Raw genomic sequence first — 10,513 nt, 5'->3', positions numbered from 1 at the left:
AAGTCACCTCTTAACCTTCTTCTCTCTAACGAAAACAGCCTCAAGTCACTCAGCCTTTCCTCATAAGACCTTCCCACCATACCAGGCAACATCCTGGTAAATCTCCTCTGCACTTTTTCCAATGCTTCCACATCCTTCCTATAATGCGGCGACCAGAACTGTACGCAATACTCCAAGTGCGGCCGCACCAGAGTTTTGTACAGCTGCAACATGACATCATGGCTCCGAAACTCAGTCCCTCTACCAATAAAAGCTAACACACTGTACGCCTTCTTAACAACCACATCAACCTGGGTGCCAACTTTCAGGGATCTATGCACATGGACACCGAGATCTCTCTGCTCATCCACACGACCAAGTATCTTACCATTAGCCCAGTACTCTGTATTCCTGTTACTCCTTCCAAAGTGAATCACCTCACACTTTTCCGCATTAAACTCCATTTGCCACCTCTCAGCCCAGCTCTGCAGCTTATCTATGTCCCTCTGTAACCTGCAACATCCTTCCGCACTGTCCACAACTCCACCGACTTTAGTGTCATCCGCAAATTTACTAACCCATCCTTCTATGCCCTCATCCAGGTCATCTATGAAAATGACAAACAGCAGTGGCCCCAAAACAGATCCTTGCGGTACACCACTAGTAACTGAACTCCAGGATGAACATTTCCCATCAACCACCACCCTCTGTTTTCTTACAGCTAGCCAATTTCTGATCCAAATCGCTAAATCACCCTCAATCCCATGTGTCCGTATTTTCTGCAATAGCCTACCATGGGGAACCTTATCAAACACTTTACTGAAATCCATATACACCACATCAACCGCTTTACCCTCATTTACCTTCCACCTTTGCTCTGTGGGTTAGGTTCCTCTGGAGGAAACCCACGCAGACATGGGGAGAACGTACAGACTCCGCACAGTGACCCAAGCAGGAATCGAACCCGGGTCCCTGGCGCTGTGAGGCAGCAGCACTAACCACTGTGCCACCGTGCCTTGTCCGTATAGCGCGCCAGAAACAATACTTTTCACTGTATCCCAATACATGTGACAATAATAAATCAAATCTATGTACTCTATCAACGGTATGCTTTGTCTGTATAGGGCGCAAGAAACAATACTTTTCACTGTATCCCGAAACATGTGACAATAATAAATCAAATCAATTTTGTTTCCCTCTCAGGGTCGTAGGGTGGCAGTGCTCAGCACTGCTGCCTCACAGCGTCAGGGAACCGGGCTCGGGTCACTGTCTGTGTGGAGTCTGCACGTTCTCCCCGTGTCTGCGTGGGTTTCCTCCGGGTGCTCCGGTTTCCTCCCGCAGTCTGAAAGACGTGATGGTTAGGGTGGATTGGCCGTGCTAAATTCTCCCTCAGTGTAACCCGAACAGGCGCCGGAATGTGACAACTAGGGGATTGTCACAGTAACTTCATTGCAGTGTTAATGTAAGCCTCCTTGTGACACGAATAAACTCTTTAGTCTGGTAAATGTCAGTTATATTCCCTCTGTGATAACTATCTCCTCCTGGAGATAAGGAGAACAAAACATCAACATCGGAACTGTGGCCCCACTCCCCATCGAACTCCAGTTAATATAAAATTGCCTCTAATTAGGGTTAGATGTTAATCCTTAAAGAGTAAAATAGTTTGCGACGGAACCAATGTTGTGTTTTAACTAAGTAATTCCAAATTCACACATTGCAGACAAACCAGTACTGTGTACACCCGTGTTACACAGCAACAGAGCTGTCGGCGCCGAGGGAGTGCCGCACTGTGGGAGGGTCAGTGCTGAGGGAGCGCCGCACTGTGGGAGGGTCGGTGCTGAGGGAGCGCCGCACTGTGGGAGGGTCGGTGCTGAGGGAGCGCCGCACTGTGGGAGGGTCGGTGCTGAGGGAGCGCCGCACTGTGGGAGGGTCGGTGCTGAGGGAGCGCCGCACTGTGGGAGGGTCGGTGCTGAGGGAGCGCCGCACTGTGGGAGGGTCGGTGCTGAGGGAGCGCCGCACTGTGGGAGGGTCGGTGCTGAGGGAGCGCCGCACTGTGGGAGGGTCAGTGCTGAGGGAGCGCCGCACTGTGGGACGGTCGGTGCTGAGGGAGTGCCGCACTGTGGGAGGGTCGGTGCTGAGGGAGCGCCGCACTGTGGGAGGGTCAGTGCTGAGGGAGCGCCGCACTGTGGGTGGGGGAGTGCCGCACTGTGCGAGGGTCAGTGCTGGGGGAGTGCCGCACTGTGGGAGGGTCGGTGCTGAGGGAGCGCCGCACTGTGGGAGGGTCAGTGCTGAGGGAGCGCCGCACTGTGGGTCAGTGCTGAGGGAGCGCCGCACTGTGGGAGGGTCAGTGCTGAGGGAGCGCCGCACTGTGGGAGGGTCAGTGCTGAGGGAGCGCCGCACTGTGGGAGGGTCAGTGCTGAGGGAACGCCGCACTGTGGGAGGGTCGGTGCTGAGGGAGCGCCGCACTGTGGGAGGGTCGGTGCTGAGGGAGCGCCGCACTGTGGGAGGGTCGGTGCTGAGGGAGCGCCGCACTGTGGGAGGGTCAGTGCTGAGGGAACGCCGCACTGTGGGAGGGTCGGTGCTGAGGGAGCGCCGCACTGTGGGAGGGTCGGTGCTGAGGGAGCGCCGCACTGTGGGAGGGTCGGTGCTGAGGGAGCGCCGCACTGTGGGAGGGTCGGTGCTGAGGGAGCGCCGCACTGTGGGAGGGTCGGTGCTGAGGGAGCGCCACACTGTGGGAGGGTCTGTGCTGAGGGAGCGCCGCACTGTGGGAGGGTCGGTGCTGAGGGAGCGCCGCACTGTGGGAGGGTCAGTGCTGAGGGAGCGCCGCACTGTGGGAGGCTCAGTGCTGAGAGAGCGCCGCACTGTGGGGGAGTCAGTGCTGAGGGAGCGCCGCACTGTGGGAGGGTCAGTGCTGAGGGAGCGCCGCACTGTGGGAGGCTCAGTGCTGAGGGAGCGCCGCACTGTGGGGGAGTCGGTGCTGAGTTGGTGGAGGAAGATGCTTGAGAAATGTAACTATTACTTTCAAAGTGTTATTTTATTTTCAGCAGTAAATATAAACAATGATATCACAGCAAATACACTGGAGACAGAGACAGAGACGCATTGTCGAACAAACAGCACTGAGTGCGGAGAGAACATTCCCCACCATCCATTCTGTGTTCTTCTACTCAAACCCACTGAAATACAAAGAAAGAGGCGGTGTTACGATGAGGAAAGAGGCACAGTGAGAGGGAACGCACACCTCGGAGATCGTACAATCGCCAGAAAACCCAATGAACCCAGCACCCTCCCCCAGCCGCACACACTCAGAGCCCAGCTCACTCCCCCAGCCGCACACACTCGGAGCCCAGCTCACTCCCCCAGCCGCACATACCCGGAGCCCAGCACCCTCCCTCAGCCGCACACACCCGGAGCCCAGCTCACTCCATCAGCTGCACACACTCGGAGCCCAGCACCCTCCCCCAGCCGCACACACTCGGAGCCCAGCTCACTCCCCCAGCCGCACACACCCAGAGCCCAGCACCCTCCCCCAGCCGCACACACTCGGAGCCCAGCTCACTCCCCCAGCCGCACACACCCAGAGCCCAGCACCCTCCCCCAGCCGCACACACTCGGAGCCCAGCTCACTCCCCCAGCCGCACACACTCGGAGCCCAGCTCACTCCCCCAGCCGCACACACTCGGAGCCCAGCTCACTCCCCCAGCCGCACACACTTGGAGCCCAGCTCACTCCCCCAGCCGCACACACTCGGAGCCCAGCTCACTCCCCCAGCCGCACACACTCGGAGCCCAGCTCACTCCCCCAGCCGCACACACCCGGAGCCCAGCTCACTCCCCCAGCCGCACACACTCGGAGCCCAGCTCACTCCCCCAGCCGCACACACTCGGAGCCCAGCTCACTCCCCCAGCCGCACACACTCGGAGCCCAGCTCACTCCCCCAGCCGCACACACTCGGAGCCCAGCTCACTCCCCCAGCCGCACACACTCGGAGCCCAGCACCCTCCCCCAGCCGCACACACTCGGAGCCCAGCTCACTCCCCCAGCTGCACACACTCGGAGCCCAGCACCCTCCCCCAGCCGCACACACTCGGAGCCCAGCTCACTCCCCCAGCCGCACACACTCGGAGCCCAGCTCACTCCACCAGCCGCACACACTCGGAGCCCAGCTCACTCCCCCAGCCGCACACACTCGGAGCCCAGCTCACTCCCCCAGCTGCACACACTCGGAGCCCAGCACCCTCCCCCAGCCGCACACACCCGGAGCCCAGCTCACTCCCCCAGCTGCACACACTCGGAGCCCAGCTCACTCCCCCAGCTGCACACACTCGGAGCCCAGCTCACTCCCCCAGCCGCACACACTCGGAGCCCAGCTCACTCCCCCAGCCGCACACACTCGGAGCCCAGCTCACTCCCCCAGCTGCACACACTCGGAGCCCAGCACCCTCCCCCAGCCGCACACACCCAGAGCCCAGCTCAATCCCCCAGCCGCACACACTCGGAGCCCAGCACCCTCCCCCAGCCGCACACACTCGGAGCCCAGCTCACTCCCCCAGCCGCACACACTCGGAGCCCAGCTCACTCCCCCAGCCGCACACACTCGGAGCCCAGCTCACTCCCCCAGCCGCACACACTCGGAGCCCAGCTCAATCCCCCAGCCGCACACACTCGGAGCCCAGCTCACTCCCCCAGCCGCACACACTCGGAGCCCAGCTCAATCCCCCAGCCGCACACACTCGGAGCCCAGCTCACTCCCCCAGCCGCACACACCCAGAGCCCAGCTCACTCCCCCAGCCGCACACACCCGGAGCCCAGCTCACTCCCCCAGCCGCACACACCCAGAGCCCAGCTCACTCCCCCAGCCGCACACACTCGGAGCCCAGCACCCTCCCCCAGCCGCACACACTCGGAGCCCAGCACCCTCCCCCAGCCGCACACACTCAGAGCCCAGCTCACTCCCCCAGCCGCACACACTCGGAGCCCAGCACCCTCCCCCAGCCGCACACACTCGGAGCCCAGCACCCTCCCCCAGCCGCACACACTCGGGGCCCAGCTCACTCCCCCAGCCGCACACACTCGGAGCCCAGCTCACTCCCCCAGCCGCACACACTCGGAGCCCAGCTCACTCCCCCAGCCGCACACACTCGGAGCCCAGCTCACTCCCCCAGCCGCACACACTCGGAGCCCAGCTCACTCCCCCAGCCGCACACACTCGGAGCCCAGCTCACTCCCCCAGCCGCACACACTCGGAGCCCAGCTCACTCCCCCAGCCGCACACACTCGGAGCCCAGCTCACTCCCCCAGCCGCACACACTCGGAGCCCAGCTCACTCCCCCAGCCGCACACACTCGGGGCCCAGCTCACTCCCCCAGCCGCACACACTCGGAGCCCAGCTCACTCCCCCAGCCGCACACACTCGGAGCCCAGCTCACTCCCCCAGCCGCACACACTCGGGGCCCAGCTCACTCCCCCAGCCGCACACACTCGGAGCCCAGCTCACTCCCCCAGCCGCACACACTCGGGGCACAGCTCACTCCCCCAGCCGCACACACTCGGGGCCCAGCTCACTCCCCCAGCCGCACACACTCGGGGCCCAGCTCACTCCCCCAGCCGCTCACACTCGGAGCCCAGCTCACTCCCCCAGCCGCACACACTCGGAGCCCAGCACCCTCCCCCAGCCGCACACACTCGGAGCCCAGCTCACTCCCCCAGCCGCACATACTCGGGGCCCAGCTCACTCCCCCAGCCGCACACACTCGGAGCCCAGCACCCTCCCCCAGCCGCACACACTCGGAGCCCAGCTCACTCCCCCAGCCGCACACACTCGGGGCCCAGCTCACTCCCCCAGCCGCACACACTCGGAGCCCAGCTCACTCCCCCAGCCGCACACACTCGGGGCCCAGCTCACTCCCCCAGCCGCACACACTCGGGGCCCAGCTCACTCCCCCAGCCGCACACACTCGGGGCACAGCTCACTCCCCCAGCCGCGCACACTCGGAGCCCAGCACCCTCCCCCAGCCGCACACACTCGGAGCCCAGCTCACTCCCCCAGCCGCACACACCCAGAGCCCAGCACCCTCCCCCAGCCGCACACACTCGGAGCCCAGCTCACTCCCCCAGCCGCACACACTCGGAGCCCAGCTCACTCCCCCAGCCGCACACACTCGGAGCCCAGCTCACTCCCCCAGCCGCACACACTCGGGGCCCAGCTCACTCCCCCAGCCGCACACACTCGGAGCCCAGCACCCTCCCCCAGCCGCACACACTCGGAGCCCAGCTCACTCCCCCAGCCGCACACACTCAGAGCCCAGCTCACTCCCCCAGCCGCACACACTCGGAGCCCAGCTCACTCCCCCAGCCGCACACACTCGGGGCCCAGCTCACTCCCCCAGCCGCACACACTCGGAGCCCAGCACCCTCCCCCAGCCGCACACACTCGGGGCCCAGCTCACTCCCCCAGCCGCACACACTCGGAGCCCAGCTCACTCCCCCAGCCGCACACACTCGGAGCCCAGCTCACTCCCCCAGCCGCACACACTCAGAGCCCAGCTCACTCCCCCAGCCGCACACACTCAGAGCCCAGCTCACTCCCCCAGCCGCACACACTCAGAGCCCAGCTCACTCCCCCAGCCGCACACACTCGGGGCCCAGCACCCTCCCCCGCACCCTGAGTATACAAGCCAGGACTCTCTGCCACACAGGCAGACGGCTGGTGAAAATGAGAGAGGGGCCAATGTGGAGGAGGTGTTGGGGGGAATTGAGGGATCCCTCCAGTCAACAGACCCTGCCACAGGCAGAATGGGGGAGAATGTGGGACTCGCTCCCACGGGGGGAGTGGGGGAGAATGTGGGACTCGCTCCCACGGGGGGAGTGGGGGAGAATGTGGGACTCACTCCCACGCGGGGGGAGTGGGGGAGAATGTGGGACTCGCTCCCACACGGGGGAGTGGGGGAGAATGTGGGACTCGCTCACACGGGGGGAGTGGGGGAGAATGTGGGACTCGTTCCCACGGGGGGAGTGGGGGAGAATGTGGGACTCGCTCCCATGGGGGGAGTGGGGGAGAATGTGGGACTCGCTCCCACACGGGGAGTGGGGGGGGGAGAATGTGGGACTCGCTCCCACACGGGGAGTGGGGGGGGGAGAATGTGGGACTCGCTCCCACGGGGGGAGTGGGGGAGAATGTGGGACTCGCTCCCATGGGGGGAGTGGGGGAGAATGTGGGACTCGCTCCCACACGGGGAGTGGGGGAGAATGTGGGACTCACTCCCACGGGGGGAGTGGGGGAGAATGTGGGACTCACTCCCACGGGGGGAGTGGGGGAGAATGTGGGACTCGCTCCCACGGGGGGAGTGGGGGAGAATGTGGGACTCGCTCCCACGGGGGGAGTGGGGGAGAATGTGGGACTCGCTCCCACGGGGGGAGTGGGGGGGGGGGGAGAATGTGGGACTCGCTCCCACGGGGGGAGAATGTGGGACTCGCTCCCACGGGGGGAGTGGGGGGAGAATGTGGGACTCGCTCCCACGGGGGGAGAATGTGGGACTCGCTCCCACGGGGGGAGAATGTGGGACTCGCTCCCACGGGGGGAGAATGTGGGACTCGCTCCCACGGGGGGAGAATGTGGGACTCGCTCCCACGGGGGGAGAATGTGGGACTCGCTCCCACGGGGGGAGTGGGGGGAGAATGTGGGACTCGCTCCCACGGGGGGGGGTGAGATGAAGAGAGGGGAGTGTGGAGGCTGCTGTGGAGCAGAAGCACCAGCACAGGAGCGGACCCTTGATTCTTTCACAGGGATGTGGGGGGGGGGGAGGGGGGGGCATCCCTGCGGCGAGTCCGGAATTTGTTGCCCAGCCCTAATTGCCCCTTGAACTGAGTGTCTCGCTCGGCCACAGGGGGGCAGTTATGAGTCAACCACATTGCTGTGTGTGTGTGGGGTCTGGAGTCACATGTAGGCCAGACCGGGGTAAGGGCGGCAGATTTCCTTCCCTAAAGGGGACAGTAGTGAACCAGATGGGTTTATTTTTTTTACGACAATCGATGATCGTTGTCACGGTCGCCGTTACCGTGACTCGCTCTTCCCAGATTTTATTAACCGGATTTAACTTCCCACCAGCTGCCCTTGGGTGGGATTCGAACCCGTGTCGCTCCCTCCTCCCCCTCCCCCAGGGCATTAATCTGGATTACTCGTCCACTAACACTACCTCTCTCCCCTCTGCCCTGTATATTCTCAGTGCTCAGCCTCTCTGAAGGTCCCACTGCTCAAGTTGGAAGGCTGATGGCGAATGTGGGCTGGCTATTAGACTATGGTGGGCATCACAGCCAAGGCTGATCCCATTCTCAGCTGGAATGGCAGCACTTCCCGTCGACAGGGCAGGCTTTGAAATCTTGCCCGTCTCTCCCGCCTCTCAACCAGGGTACTGAGGCCAACAAGAGTCCTTCCCTTCCTTCTGGGCAAACTCAACAGACTTGAGAGTCAAACCTGGTTTTTTTTAAAAAAATGCTTTAAGAGAATGTGGGCATCGTTGGCTGGGCTGGGTGCTGGGTGAGCCGCCATCTTGAACCCGCTGCAGTCCCGTGTGGGGTAGGTACACCCACGGTGCTGTTAGGGAGGGAGTTCCAGGATTGTTATTGGACATCAGTCAGTCCCCGTGTGTGGGGTAGGTACACCCACAGCGCTGTTAGGGAGGGAGTTCCAGGATTGTTATTGGACATCAGTCAGTCCCCGTGTGTGGGGTAGGTACATCCACAGCGCTGTTAGGGAGGGAGTTCCGGGATTTTGACCCCAGCCACAGTGAAGGGGCGGCCGATATATTTCCCAGTCGGGATGGTGAGTAGCTCGGGGGGGGAACTTGCAGGTGGGGGTGTTCCCCATGTGTCTGCTGCCCCCCCCTTGTCCTTCTAGATGGTAGAGGTGGCGGGTTTGGAAGGTGCTGTTGAAGGAGCCTTGGTGAGTCGCTGCGGTGCATCTTGTAGATGGTTCACACGGCTGTGTCGGGGGTGGAGGGAGTGAGTGTTTGTGGTCAGCGTGTCGATCGAGCGGGGCTGCTTTGTCCTGGATGGTGTCGAGCTTCTCGAGTGTTGTTGGAGCCGCACTCATCCAGGCAAGTGGAGATTGTTGTTGGAGCCGCACTCATCCAGGCAAGTGGAGATTGTTGTTGGAGCCGCACTCATCCAGGCAAGTGGAGATTGTTGTTGGAGCCGCACTCATCCAGGCAAGTGGAGATTGTTCCATCACACTCCTGACTTGTGCCGTGTCGATGGTGGACAGGCTTTGGGGAGTCAGGAGGTGAGTTACTCTCCGCAATATTCATAACTTTGGCACAGAACAAGGCTGTTGGGGATGACTCCCCCCCGATCTCCCCATTCTACTTAGAGTCACAGAGATATACAGCAGGGGAACAGGCCCTTTGGCCCATCTCCATGCTGCCCAGGTTTCCTAATCTGAACTGGTCCTATTTGGCCCATCCAAATCCCTCTAAACCTTTCCCCATCCATGAACCTGTCCAAATGTCTTTTAATTGTTGTCGTTGTAGCCGCCTCTACCACCCTCTCTGGCAGTTCGTTCCATACTCGCACCCTCTGGGCGAAGACGTCCCTCAGGTCCCCCTTTCCCCTCTCACCTTTCACCCCTGCCCTCTAGCTCTCTGAGTGGAGTTACCTGACCAGATGCGCGATCTCCCAATTAGTTTCCGTGGACAAGGGTCCCTCGATCTCCACGCCAGCTGCCGTCACAGTCGCTATCTGATACTAGGAGGCAAACAACAGGGGTTACGTCACTCGGGGACGAGGGAAGGCCGTTCGAATCAAGCGCGTTCCGCGGGAAAAGAACCCGTCGTAGCAAGCTGGCCTCAGAGAGATCGCTCAGGAGATTATATCGAGACAAGCCGTGGGCACCATTGAAATAACAGGCCGGTGCTCTGCCAATGAAACCTGCTGCCATATCGCACAACACTCTTTTTCATAGTATCCCTACACTGCAGGAGGAGGCCATTTGGCCCATCAGGTCTGCCCCTACTCTCCGACAGAGCACCCACCCCCCCACCATATCCCCAGAACCCCACGCAATTTCCCCACTCATAGAATCCTGACAGTGCAGAAGGAGGCCATTCGACCCATCGAGTCTGTACCGACCACAATCCCACCCAGGCCCTATCCCCGTAACCCCACATATTTACCCTGCTCATCCCCCTGAAGCTAAGGGGCAGTTTAGCACGGCCAATCCACCTAACCTGCACATCTTTGGACACTAAGGGGCAATTTAGCACGGCCAATCCACCCAACCTACACATCTTTGGACACTAAGGGGCAATTTAGCATGGCCAATCCACCTAACCTGCACATCTTTGGACACTAAGGGACAATTTAGCATGGCCAATCCACCTAACCTGCACATCTTTGGACACTAAGGGGCAATTTAGCATGGCCAATCCACCTAACCTACACATCTTTGGACACTAAGGGACAATTTAGCATGGCCAATCCACCTAACCCGCACATCTTTGGACACTAAGGGGCAATTTAGCGCGGCCAATGCACCCTA

The 10,513-nt window shown here is 61.5% G+C and overlaps 1 long non-coding RNA gene across 1 annotated transcript; it reads right to left on the bottom strand.

Moving 5' to 3' along the window:
* Positions 1–2,994: 2,994 nt before the first annotated feature.
* On the bottom strand, positions 2,995–9,964 carry LOC144490306 (uncharacterized). Its single transcript, XR_013497217.1, has 2 exons — positions 9,632–9,964; positions 2,995–3,155 (listed from the first exon to the last, which is right to left on the bottom strand). It is a non-coding gene; the product is annotated as an uncharacterized LOC144490306 (long non-coding RNA).
* Between the last annotated feature and the right edge of the window lie 549 nt (positions 9,965–10,513).

This window comes from Mustelus asterias, unplaced genomic scaffold (genome assembly GCF_964213995.1).
Source record: "Mustelus asterias unplaced genomic scaffold, sMusAst1.hap1.1 HAP1_SCAFFOLD_3130, whole genome shotgun sequence".
Lineage (NCBI taxonomy): Eukaryota > Metazoa > Chordata > Chondrichthyes > Carcharhiniformes > Triakidae > Mustelus > Mustelus asterias.
This window is presented reverse-complemented; position numbering and strand designations above follow the sequence as displayed.